The sequence below is a fragment of the Paroedura picta genome, chromosome 2, assembly GCF_049243985.1.
Source record: "Paroedura picta isolate Pp20150507F chromosome 2, Ppicta_v3.0, whole genome shotgun sequence".
In the NCBI taxonomy this organism is placed as follows: domain Eukaryota; kingdom Metazoa; phylum Chordata; class Lepidosauria; order Squamata; family Gekkonidae; genus Paroedura; species Paroedura picta.
The window spans coordinates 67,186,925-67,201,281 of NC_135370.1; the positions used below are offsets into that span (position 1 = coordinate 67,186,925).

The 14,357-nt window shown below is 43.1% G+C and overlaps 1 protein-coding gene across 1 annotated transcript in view; it reads right to left on the reverse strand.

The window, feature by feature from the left end:
• The window catches only part of PTPN4 (protein tyrosine phosphatase non-receptor type 4), a 138,693-nt gene that overhangs the window by 123,646 nt on the left and 690 nt on the right, over window positions 1-14,357 (reverse strand). The gene's annotated exons all lie outside the window — the stretch shown is intronic.

The window sequence follows — 14,357 nt, forward strand, 5'->3', positions numbered from 1 at the left end:
GTCACCGTAAGCTGCTTGCACCTTGATGGTACACAATAATTATTAGGATTAAAGTAAAACAGCACTTTACGTTTCTGAACTATTATATAACATTTTTATATTTACAAAATACTTTAAAAGAATCAACACTTCTTTGAACTGAAATGCAAGTAGCTTTTGGAAAACAGCTGTCAAATCATAACAGGTCAGCTTCTGATTTCATTCTTGGGCACAGATCTCCTGGAATTACAGCTTATCTGCAGACTATAGAGATCAGGATCATCAAGCAAAAATGGTTGCTTTGGAGGGGGGACACTAAAGCAGCGGTCCCCAGCCTTTTTTTAGTTGAGGACCGCCTCCGGGGGTGGGGGAGAGCCAGCAGCCTAGGTGCGCCAGCTCCGTACAAAAGTGCATGTACGGAGCTGCCACGCATGGGTGTTTGCACCACTGGGGGCAGCCTGCCAAGCTTCTCATTGCAGGGGGGAGAAGTAGGTACGGCCGCCGCCAGCCTGGTACCAATGCCTCCACGGCCTGATACCAGGCCACAGACCGAGGGTTGATGACCCCTGCTCTAAAGCATTGTAACCACTGAGGTTTAGAGATGGCAGTTTTCAGGTGGGATCTGGGGATCCCCTGGAATTACAGCTCATTTCCAGGCAACAGAGATCAATTCCCCTGGGGAAAATGGCTGCTTTGGAGTGTGAGGCAATATGAGAATCTACTATCAAATCTCCTGCTTGATGGGATCTTTCAAGTTCCCCCTTCCCCTGCTTGTTCTGGCTTCAATTATGTCCAATAACCTGTAAATAGTCACGCATGCTGAGAGTCTCCCTGGTTCAATGAGTGGCTGTATAAAGCAAATATATCAGATAATTCAATACAAACTATATGTATCAATGTGACTCTCATTCAGAATGACTCTCACAGAATCATAAAATAATAGAGTTGGAAGGGGCCTCATGGGTAATCTAGTCCAACTCTCTGCAGGACACTCACAACCCTATCACCCTTCCACTGTAACCTGCCACTAAGCCTTCATAGAATTAGCCTCTTTATCAGATGGCTATCCAGCCTGTTTAAAAATCTCCAAACCCACCACCTCCTGAGTAACTCTGTTCCACTGAGAAACCACTCTAAGTGTCAGGAACTTCTTCCTGAAATTTAGATGGATTTTCTTTTGAAATAACTTCATCCCATTGGTTCTGGTCCATCCCTCCGGAGCAAGAGAGAACAAACTCGGCCCCATCCTCGATATTGCAGCCTTTTAAATACTTGATGGTTATCAAATCCCCTCTCAGTCATCTTCTCTCTGGGCTAAACAGACCAAGCTCCCCCAACCTTTCTTCATGCCTTGGTCTCCAAACCCCTCACCATCTGGACACATTCCAGCTTGTCTACATCCCTCTTCAACTGGGGTGACCAAAACTGAACACAGTACTCCAAGTGAGGCCAAACCAGATTACCTCCCGTGATCTGGACATGATACTCCATTTGATACAGCCCAAAATTCCATTTGCCTCTTTCATTCTGGAGAGTCTCAATGTTTTGTGGCCTAGTCGCCAGCCCCATGACAATTTGCATAAACCAAGCTTGGGCTCTTTGGTACTGCTCACAGACTGTGAAGGGGTAAGGAAAGAGGCAGAGTGAGTGATTTTCAAATTGAGGCTCCACACCCACAGCTTCCCAGTTCTGAAGTACATTTTTAGCAAAGCATCACCAGAAGCCCAACTCTGAAAGATCAGGGCCTGGATTCCCCCTCTCCCCCCAGTAGGTTGGATTGATGGCGTTTGATCCCCAGTTGTATCAATGGGGTGAAAGGGAGCAGAGGTTAAGCTGGGGATCAATAAACCTCCCTGGATTCTCCTGGCAGCATTCTCTGCTCCCCGGCTGTTCTCAGTATATAGGTGACTTCCTGGGACTAGTTCCTTTGACACTGCTGAAGAGCTGGCCACAAAAGCCAGCAAGACCTGGGCTCAGTCCACACTCACTCCATTTTGCTCACCAAACTGCCCTGAATTTGGGAGGTCATTCCCACTCACCCAGTGCTCCAGGGGATTTGCCCACAGCCTACTTGGCAAGACCTGCTTTGGGCTCATGACCAATCAAGCCCCGTGGTGAGCCAGCAACCTTCATGGCCAGGGGATTTTGGGCTTCTCTCCTTTCCCTGAGGGCAGAACAATGCAGTGACAGCAGCTCCAGGGGATGGCCAGACTCCCTCTTGGTGAAGCCTAGTTGCTGGCAGCTGCATGCGCATCTCGGCCTGCTGGGCAACTCCAAAGAAGCAAGTATTATGCCCGAACAGTGGAGGTGGCTGCCTCCACCGCATTGTGATCTCAGAGGGACCATTGCGGATCTCAGGCTAAAGTTGTGACAGGACAGCCACAGCATTACTAAGCCATCTATGGAACCCCTGGAGCCCCACTCTCATCAAGTAAGGTGCCGGGCTTCAGAAGGAGGCTGGAAGGCAGACAAGAGGAGCATAAGGGACTGGCCCTTAAAAGGGGAGGGCAGCATGGCAGTTACAGCAGCACCCCAAAACAGCCCAGCTGCCCGTGGCCAACCTGGGATACTGTCACCACTACAGCCAGCTTCCTTTGGTGCTCCCTTTGGCAAAAGGGTTACCTGCGAGGCCACCCTTCCACAGGCAGATCTCCAAAGGCAAGTCACCCTGAGAGAGCTTCATGCCACATTTCCTCTCAGCATGGAAAATATTCCACCAACAAGAACAAGGAAGCCTGGTTTTATCCGCAGTTGCTGGGCAGATCCATCAGACTGGATCTTTTTCCTATTGGTCGCATATCTCCCACTCACGGCCAGCACCTCAGTTTTACAAAGTGAGTTGTCGGGGGCCACAGGATATGGATCAGACAGAAAGATTTGCATTTTGCTTGCACAAAACCGAGGCATTTATAACTTTTAACTTCTATTAATATTATTTTGACTATAATAAATTAGCTTTATTAAATTATTTTTAAAATATCACTTTAATAAATGTCTATTAATATTATTAACACTTTATATGCCAAATTATAAGTTATCACTTTCCCTGGTGGCTTCAACATTTCTGAAAAGTTTACATCTCTATGAAAGAGCCTTTAAACAATCACCAACACCAAATTTCTAATGCTTGATAATATTAACCAGTAGGCTAATGTGTCTTGAAAATTACTATAGTGAGATAAGAGGTGGAAAAGGGTCCAGGCATCTTCATAGTTAGGAAGGAGAAAAGATATTCCTTGCTAGAATTTGACATCCTTTCCAGCTAGAGGGAATGTATTAACCCTTCTGATTGGAGGGTGCAGGTTTGGTGGTCTGGAGACTCAAATTATAGTAACCCAGACTCGCAGAAAACCCTAGAGCACAGGTTGGGTGGGGCCTGAAATGGGAAGCTGTCCCTTTGTTCAGAACTTCCTTCTGATTTTCCTTGTTGGCTCTTTTGGATTGTAAACTCAGAAGCATACCATGAAGGATGATGGGGAGAATGTGAAAGGGAGATGCAACAGGGCAGGCAACCTGTATCTAGAATAAGAGTAGGTTTTGACATGCTGTTTTTTGACCTTAAGAAGTCTCAAAGCAGCTTAAAATCACATTCCCTTCCTCTCCCCAGAACAGGCACCCTATGAGGTAGGTGAGACTGAGAAAGTCAAGACTTCATGTGAATGACTGGGGGAATCAAAACTGATTCTCCAGATTAGAGTCCACAGCTCTTAACCCTTACTATACTCGTGGCTCTACCCAAATCAAATACAACACAGTGTGAATACTTTAACTAGAACCTAGATCCTGATGTTTGCAATGCCCTGAGTTTGTGCCTTACAGAAATAAAGTCTTGTTTAACTTGAGTCTACACATGTCCTTCCCTACCTGCCTGGCTCTCTGGCATGTCACTGAAAGAGCCCCTCGAGCTACTTCTGGCAACTATCCTAGAGAAAGGGGGGCTGGATTTTACCCAAAGTGGATGAGGTGAACTGAAGGGACGGGGGCAACACAGTGGCTAGTCCTGTCCACAATGTGACAGAGAATATGACAAATTATCATGACAGTACAAGTCAAAATTATTTTTCAGTTCCATATAGAAAGATAAACTCAAGTACAGAAAACATTAGCTGATATAATTTTACTGATCAAATAAAAAGCATGCACATTCAAGTTACACAGCACTCATTTCAATAAAAATGGTGGCATACTGGCTACTAGTACTAATGGTATTTTACAGTCCAATCCAGTGGCAAAATGTAAGTGCTTAGGATAGAAAATATTAATTAGGAAAGGATGTTACCAAAAACATGGCCTCACAGTTATGCTGCAATCTGAAGTAATGGGACTAGCATTAGCCACTAAACTGCAGTTAAAATACATTCTATTTCTTTACAGTCTCTAATCCCAATATCAAGATAGCAACAATTACCGATAACAACTGTCCCAAAGATAGGTCTCTTCTCCCCTTCTAACTTATTAGCCACACTAAAACAGCACAGGGAAACTGTCTATATTTTATTGTATCTGTCCCTCTTAATAAAACAGTAAGAAGGGTTGGGGTGGGATGAGTCCGTGATCAAAATTCCTGGATTGGCCCCTTGGCCCTGGACTGACAAGTGGAGGGGCCAATCAGAAGGCGCAAAGCGCCTTCCGATTGGGCACTCACCAGGACAGACCAGAGTTCCAGGGCAATCAGGAGACATGGCTGCCAGTCTGCTCCTGACCACCACAGGGAGAGGAGGTCAGCAGGGCTGTCAAGGGGGATGAGAACAGAGGCTTGGACAGGTTGCACCAGCCCTTTTCGCCCCAAGGCTGTCCTAACTGTCATGTCCAACTGTAAATTGCCTCAGAACCCTGACAGAGCTGGAAGGAGGCTGCAGAGTGCTCCCCCTCCCTCCCTTGAGGCATACTGCGAAGGAGCCTCTGACAAGCCCTGACTGAGGAGAGGGAGGCATTTTCTTTCAGAGTGCAACGCAAGGGAGCCTGAGAGCCTTCCTTTTGAGGGGGGGTATTCTCCTTTCTGGACGCAAGCTGGACGTGGTCAAACAAGAAATGACAAGACTGAACATCGACATTTTAGGAATCAGTGAACTAAAATTGACAGGAATGGGTGAATTTAATTCAGATGACCATCAGGTATACTACTGTGGACAAGAATCTCGCAGAAGAAATGGAGTAGCCTTCATAATCAATAAGAGAGTAGGAAAAGCAGTCTTGGGATACAATCCCCAAAATGACAGAATGATCTCAGTTCGAATCCAAGGCAAACCATTCAACATCACAGTGATCCAGGTCTATGCCCCAACCACTGCTGCTGAAGAGGATGAAGTTGATCAGTTCTATGAAGCCCTACAACACCTTCTAGAAGCAACGCCCAAAAATGATGTGCTTATCATCATGGGGGATTGGAATGCTAAAGTAGGAAGCCAAAAGATAACCGGGATAACAGGCAAGTTTGGCCTTGGAGTACAAAATGAAGCAGGGCACAGGCTGGTAGAATTTTGTCAAGAGAATACAATGGTCATAGCAAACACTCTTTTCCAACAACCCAAGAGACGACTCTACACATGGACATCACCAGACGGTCAACACAGAAATCAGATTGACTATGTGCTCTGCAGCCAAAGATGGAAAAGTTCTATCCAGTCAATAAAAACAAAACCAGGAGCTGATTGTGGTTCAGATCATGAGCTTCTTGTTGCAAAATTTAGGCTTAAATTGAAGAAAGTAGGGAAAAGCACTAGGCCACTCAGGTATGAACTAAATCATATCCCCGACGAATACACAGTGGAGGTGACAAATAGATTTAAGGAATTAGATCTGATAGACAGAGTGCCTGAAGAACTATGGACGGAGGTTCGCAACATTGTACAAGAGGTAGCAACTAAAACCATCCCAAAGAAAAATAAATGCAAGAAATCAAAATGGCTGTCTGAGGAAGCTTTACAAATAGCTAAGGAGAGAAGGGAAGTGAAAGGCAAGGGAGAAAGAGAAAGATACACCCAATTGAATGCAGAATTCCAGAGAAAAGCTAGAAGAGATAAGAATGCCTTCTTAAATGAACAGTGCAAACAAATAGAAGAAAACAATAGAATGGGAAGGACCAGAGATCTTTTCAAGAAAATTGGAGATATGAAGAGAACGTTTCATGCAAAGTTGGGTATGATAAGGGACCAAAATGGTAGGGACCTCACAGAAGCAGAAGAGATTAAACAAAGGTGGCAAAATTATACAGAACAACTATACAAGAGCGAGCTTAACATCCCTGATGACCACAGTGGGGTAGTTACTGACCTGGAGCCAGACATCCTGGAATGTGAAGTCAAATGGGCCTTAGGAAGTCTGAGCAACAATAAAGCTAGTGGTGGTGACAGCATTCCAGTTGAACTATTCAAAATCTTAAAGGACGATGCAGTAAAAGTGCTACACTCAATATGCCAGCAAATTTGGAAAACTCAACAATGGCCACAGGATTGGAAAAGGTCAGTTTACATTCCAATCCCAAAGAAGGGCAATGCCAAAGAATGTTCAAACTACCGCACCATTGCACTAATTTCTCATGCTAGCAAAGTTATGCTCAAAATCCTACAAGCTAGGCTCCAGCAATATGTGGACCGAGAACTTCCAGAAGTACAGGCAGGATTTCGAAGAGGCAGAGGAACTAGAGATCAAATTGCCAACATACGCTGGATCATGGAGAAAGCTAGGGAGTATCAGAAGAATGTCTACTTCTGCTTCATTGACTATGCTAAAGCCTTTGATTGTGTGGAGCACAACAAATTGTGGCAAGTTCTTAAAGAGATGGGAATACCAGAGCATCTTATTTGTCTCTTGAGAAATTTATATGCAGGTCAAGAAGCAACAGTGAGAACTGAACATGGAATCACTGACTGGTTCAAAATTGAGAAAGGAGTTCGGCAAGGCTGTATACTGTCGCCTTGCCTATTTAACTTGTATGCAGAGCACATCATGAGAAATGCAGGATTAGAGGAGTCACAAATTGGGATCAAGATTGCAGGGAGAAATATCAACAACCTCAGATATGCAGATGATACCACTCTAATGGCAGAAAGTGAAGAGGAACTAAAGAGCCTGTTGATGCGGGTGAAGGAGGAGAGTGCAAAAGTTGGCTTGAAACTCAACATCAAGAAAACAAAGATCATGGCATCCGGCCCGCTCAATTCCTGGCAAATAGATGGGGAAGAAATGGAGATAGTGACAGATTTTATTTTCCTGGGCTCCAAGATTACTGCAGATGGGGACTGCAGCAAAGAAATTAAAAGACGCTTGCTCCTGGGGAGGAAAGCTATGGCAAATCTAGACAGCATCCTAAAAAGCAGAGACATCACCCTGCCAACAAAAGTGCGTTTAGTCAAGGCTATGGTCTTCCCAGTTGCAATGTATGGCTGTGAAAGTTGGACCATAAGGAAGGCTGAGCGTCAAAGAATTGAGGCTTTTGAACTCTGGTGCTGGAGAAGATTCTTGCGAGTCCCTTGGACTGCAAGGCGAACAAACCGCTCAGTCCTAGAGGAGATCAACCCTGACTGCTCTTTAGAAGGCCAGATTCTGAAGATGAAACTCAAATACTTTGGCCACCTCATGAGAAGGAAGGACTCCCTGGAGAAGAGCCTAATGCTGGGAGCGATTGAGGGCAAAAGAAGAAGGGGACGACAGAGAATGAGGTGGCTGGATGGAGTCACTGAAGCAGTAGGTGCAAACTTAAATGGACTCCGGGGAATGGTAGAGGACAGGAAGGCCTGGAGGATCATTGTCCATGGGGTCGCGATGGGTCGGACACGACTTCGCACATAACAACAACAACATTCTCCTTCTGCCAAACAGTTGGCTGACAGGGAGGCCACGGAAAAGCCCCTTCTCACTTAAAATACAGCTCTGGCCGGGGGTTAGACACAGCCAATACATGTGTCTTTCTTCTTTGCAACTCTCTGCAGATTTGAGGCTTACTGCACAGCATTATTCTGCTGACAAAACTGGATGCTTTTGCAGTTTCTTTTGTCTCATGTTTCATCTGCACAACAACCCTGTGCAGTAGGCCTCAAGTCTTTACATTCAACAAAAACCTGTGTGGGAGGCCTGAAATGTTTCTTCTCTACCACAAGCCTGTCCAAAGTAGCCCTTTCTGCCTGGGGAGCTGATCTTTATACTCTGCAGGTGAGCTGTAATTCCAGGAGCTCTCCAGGCCCCACCTGGAGGTTGGCTACCCCTGGGTTGGAAATATTCCTGGAGGTTTGGAGGTGGGACTTCAAAATCGTACAATGCCTCAGAGTCCAGCCTTCAAAGGAGCCATTTTTGCCTGCAGTTAGTAGGGAGTGGTGCAGGTGTGTCCCTCTTGGGCTATGGGCTATGGCCAGCCCTTACCAGCAACTGTTTGTATTCTGGGGCGCAGACAGGCAGACCAGCATCAGTCCTGTGAGTCTGGAAAGTGCAGGAAGATCTAAATAAATATTTACAGCCTGAAACTGTAAATAGTGAACAAGTAAATGGCTGGAGACACATGGGAACTGACTTGACTTTTTCCAACCTTGGTCTGGTAAATAAAAAAAAAAACAGTATAAAAATCCTTACTAAGGTCAAGACTGCTAAGCACAGTCTTCCTCTTAGGGTTGCCAGCTTCCATGTGAGGCTCTCTACCCCACCTCCCTCATGGGGAGTCTGCTATGGGGAGAGGAAGGAAAGACGATTGGAAAATGCTTTGAGACACCTGAGGCCTGCTGGGTCACTGCGGCCCATTCCCAGTTCTCTCAGACCTCTCACAGCCCCATATCCCTCACAGGTTGACTATTGTGGAGAGACAAATGGAAATGGTGTTTGTAAACCGCTTTGAGACTCCTTTGGGTAGTAAACAACAGGGTACAAAAATCTGTTCTTCTAAGGAGCAACCATGAAAGAAGCATGTGGGCACATAACATTTTATCAACAGTGAAAAAATGGAGAAGAATTAACAGGGTGGACACCTGTGTACTGTGACTACTCCATGTGTATTAGGGCAGAAGGGCATTTCGGTGTCTGTGGCCTAATTCACACAAGAAGGGAAATGACGCATAACTGGGGGGCATTGGTTGCCTTGTAATCTTCCCCTAAGAAGAGTCTCCAGTCTGATTTTCCCTTCACATATCTGAAGACATGGCTCTGGAAAGTTCATCTGTAACCACTATGGCACAATTCCTAAAGGTCAGTCCTGTCCCACACTCAACAAACATTCCAAACCACAGGTTCTTGACACCCATATCTCCACACCCATGCCCTCAAAGCCACCACAACCTCCCACACAACACACACATTCAACCCCATGCACTTACAGACTGGACAACTCCTCCCCTTCCTCTTCCCACTGCCAAGCTCTAGCACCTGTTGTATTCTTGGATACAACGGGCTTTGCCCCTAGTCAATATATAATCCTGTACTAATAGCTCCACTGTGCTAGAAAAGGCCTATTTCAAAGTAAGCATGAGTAGAAGTTCAATCAATATTGCACACTGTTCACAATTTGACTTATATAAACAGCTAATTATTTTGTAACTGGGAGAGCCAAGAAATGCTTTCATTTCAAATCAAAATGTACAGTTGTGAAAACTAGCACTTCCACAGGATGCACTGTACCAATACACTTTTAGCTATGGACCATTACACAGCAGCAAACCCTGCACACTCACTGACTATACAGCAGAGAGCTGCTACTAGTTTTGATTCCTTGATTATTCCAGCTATGCAACATACTTGCTGCAGTCATACTTTATGTATCAAACATATATATACAAGCTTAAAATACAGTATAATACAGTAAATATACAATATATATAATATGTTTAAAAAGTTGCCCTGAGATTTTGCAGCTACACATTTGGGCAGGAGAAGGCAGTAGAACAGATGATGCCACACTAGCGCCTTCATGACATTTCCGTTTAGTTTCTCTATGAGTAGACCAGGAATGTCATCTTGAATGTAGGCAAACACCAGGAACGTAGGCCATTCCAATGGTTCAGCTATGCAACATATCTTTGCTGCAATGGCACTACAGCATCTTTTCTTTACAGAAAGTGTGCTCAAAATAGCTTACACAGAAAAATAATGCAGATCTCCTGGCCCCAATCTTTTTGAATCTGTGGGACATCTGGAGTTTTGAAAGAGGATGGTGGGTGACACAACCTCAAAATGGCCACCAAGGGAGGTGGATACATACACACATGCAGAAGAAGCCAAGTGAAGGGGAGAAGAGGGGTAATTAAAAATATAGAGAAGGAAAAGGGAGCAAGAGAACAAAACCAAAACCATGGTGGCAGCTGCCACAAAAACATATTCTAATCTGCACAGCCAATCATGTCTCTAGTGGTCAATAGAAAGCCTTGCTGTGAAAAACATCCACTAGACCCACCCACTTTTCACTAAGTACTTGGCAGACATTAGGAAAGATGATCCTGGGACCCCATGGATGTCACGTTGGGGACCCTGATCTAGATTACCACAGATCATAGATTAAAAACCCAATATACATACAAATTGATTAATAAACCATTTTTAAAACCAATTAAACTACATACCCAGTAATGTAAAATAACCAATAATCTAGTCTGAAATCACCCTCAACAGAACCATCGTGCACATTCTGCAGATGGGAAGAAGGATGCTGTTCAATCATTGGCCAGCAGACTATTCAACAGCTATCAGTGGGCTGCTAGTATACGAATCATTCTATGAATGGGGACAGAAAGTAAAAGTTGACATGATTAATGGAATTAGCCAACAGACTCAAACACATATAGGCAGTCTTTCAGATAGGAAGGTAGAAGGGTTTAAAATCAACACCTTATATTGAGCCTAGATATAAACCAGCAGTCAATGCAAACACTGTAATGTACTGAAAACGTCTCCTGTTTAAAAGATGAGCTAGTGTACTTTGAACCAATTAGTTCCCAAGTTGTCTCTAAGGGCAGCCCCAGGTAAAACTGCATGTTGTTCTCAATATACTCTCCCAGCTGTGTGGTCTAACCCAGGATGTCCTCCTGACATATATCCAAATCAATATGCTGATTGAAGTAACATTTTACTGTGGCTTTATTTTATGTATCCCATTATTATATTACCGTATTTGCCGGTGTATAAGACGACTGGGCGTATAAGACGACCCCCCAACATTTCCACTCCAAATATAGTTTGTTACCTTACATTACAGTACTATGGGCCACTATGGGCAGCTCTGTCTATCCCAATTGAAGTGCATCCGGCGTATAGGACGACCCCCCCACTTGGAGGCATGTTTTTCAGGGGAGAAAAGTAGTCTTATACACCTGCAAATACTCTATTGGGGGGGGGGGATATGTGTATGTATGTATGTATGTATGTATGTATGTATGTGTGTGTGTGTGTGTACCTGTAAAATAACAGCTTCAAGTAGTGGAAAAGCTAAGAAATCTTGGAAGTGAAAGGTATTATAAATGAAATAATGGAGCACAATAAAGAAAACGTAATATCTTACAGCAGTACAATGATGCTTAATAATTTGATAAACTGAGAAATAGATTTGAATGTAAAAAAATTAAGAATGGAAGTAGTCAGAGAATATGTCTTGCAAACAAATACTAGAGTTCTACATTTTCAAGAAACTGCAGCTATTTTGGCAATATTTTTAAAGTAAACTAATTATTTCAGAAACTACCCAGATGTCCCCCAAAAGCCCAGTGAATCTAGCAAAGCTTGAAGACAAAAGATCACACACACTTAGCTACACACACTCTTCTACTGTGGCATTTGGCTTTAACCCACTGGCATCCCAAACCCTAAATCCCCTTAAGCACGGAACGTGTAAAACTATTACAATCAGGTGGAGCCTATGCAATTATTTCCACTGTAATTCCACATCCCATCCCAGAGATCTCTGACAGCATTAGTGCCTGTGGCTCTTTTTCTCACTTTACCCCATCAGATACCCAGAAGAACGGGGCTGTGCGCAAGGAGTCCCTGTAAAAAGGGGGATTCCTCAAGCACAGTAGCAGATGAATCATCTGCTGCCACACACTATTTGAATCAAATCCAGAACAGAGTTTGAGAGATAGGCTGGCATAAATGGGGAAACTCTGAGTTCCCACAGCTGTGTGCTGCAACCTCAAGATCACTCCACATTGGACATGAGCTACTAGGTTAAGTTTGGAGCAATATATTCATGGAAGTAAATGTGCATATTAGTGTTTACGTAGTACATTTTTAGCTTGCCATTCCTACAAGTTCAGAGAGGTACATAAGATTGTCCACTCATTTATGTTATCTTCTCAACAACTGCAGAGGGTATGTTACTGACTGATTAACTCAACGTCACTCACAACAAATTTCATGGCAGAGGAGGAATTTGAACGTGAACTTCTTAGATCCCAATCCAATGTTCTAACCACTGCAATATCATGTTGGCTTTCATCTCAAAGATCATGGCGCTTTTGCAATGCTGGCAGGGCATGGTGGATGCAATGCTGTGTTATGTGCAACAATCACTAAAATCCATTCTAAGCAATCATGGCCTAAGACCCAGGATAGCCACAATACTTCAACTGATATTAAACATCTAAATTTGAATCCAAATACCCAATAGTTTGTGGGATGCTATTATTTCTCTCTAATATGTATATCAGCATTTTTGACCCTGAGGAATAATCAGTATTATAAACAGTTTTGAAATATTTATATCGTATTTAGGTTTATTCCCTAAAAACTTATCACAATGCTATTTTAGCTTTTCACAGCATACCACCTGGTAAAGACATGTACACATCACACTGTTCTTTTCATAAAAACTCTAAGACAAGTTCATATTATACAGCAATGAAGATTAAACTTAGAAGCTAGGAAATGCTAAGCTCTACATCATAAAGCAGTTCTTAATCAATAGCAAATCAGAAAAACACCTATTACTACCTTCCGTATTAAAAAAAATAAGACAAAATGCATGCTAATATCATTCCAAATCTAACCAGTTTGTTTCTTATCTTCTTATGACATAAAATTCTGTCATGTTTATTTCTGTGAAGACTATTCAGAATTATTTGCAAACACCTGTAGTCTTCTTTATATAAAATGCAATTTCATGAAGTTTTTTCCTTTCTAGTTAGCAATGTAATGTACAGACAGGTACATTACAGCAGATGTAAAGAAAGTTATTATGAATTTTAAACCACTTCAACTCAAGATCTATTCTAATATTGCCTTCTGAACTAAAGATTATTCCTGCCTACCTAAAAAACCTGAACAAGATAGATTAGTTATCATATATCTCATGCTCTGAATGAGTCTGTTGAATTATACAGAACTCCACTGCTTCTTTATGATAAGCTCTCGAAATTACTATTATGCATCACTATTATGTGTGGAAATGATGAGACTAACAGACACTTATGCATCCTCAGTTTTGCTGTCATATCCCATGTAAATTCAAAGTTTTTTTCCAATGGCATGTACACTGTGAAAAGACAACACAACATAACTCCAAATGGTTTTAGCTCTCATATTATACTGTGGAAACTGTTACAGTACAATAACTGCTATTTTGCTTTTTCAGACTGTCATACAAAACATTTTATAAACATTATAGAGTTTGCAATGACATGTAACATGCTACATAGCATTTAAGGCAACACCAATGTTCAACCTTTTGATCTCAGAAGCCATTTCTAAGCCTTGACAGCCTATTATCAGCTGGTAGCAAAGCTTTTCTTTAAGCACATTTAGCTGCAAGCCTAGCTTGGGACCCCTCATGCCTCCAGGTAGCGCATATTTGTCATAACTCTACTCCCCCTAAGAATAACCTAATCCTGCTGCTTCTTCATCTCACAAAATAGGTCACAAATATAAGCGTTAGCTGCTTCTTTGGCTCACATAATACATCATAGATACAACAAGATACATTACCAAATACCCTCTGTCAGTCTTCAGATTTCAGAAGTCATTTATACCAATGTAAGCAGTTGTCAGAGACTGCTTCACTGAAAGGGGGGGGGGGGTTCCTACCTGACCTGGGAGCTCTTTGTGATATTCTAGCAAATCAATACTGGACTGAGCACACGGTATGACTTGAAATATCATTAATTATGCGGTCCCCCTAGTTCTTTTTCGATAGCAAACACTGTGTTTTAAAGGACCACTCTATAGATCATCATATTTCGCTAAATCCATAACTCCAATCTACCAGCCGTCCCCCCTCCTAAATCTTCTGCTAATACCTAGTATCCCTGGGCCACCTTAGTTTGGTGTTTCCAAATCTTCTCCAGCATTTCCGGCGATACCCCGACACATTCATTAACAGGGACTTGAGGCAATCCACGGGGGTGAACAAGTGGCTTGCCTCCCCAGCCTTCCCTTAGTGATGTCACACATTTTCTATTTCAGCAGAGGCTATA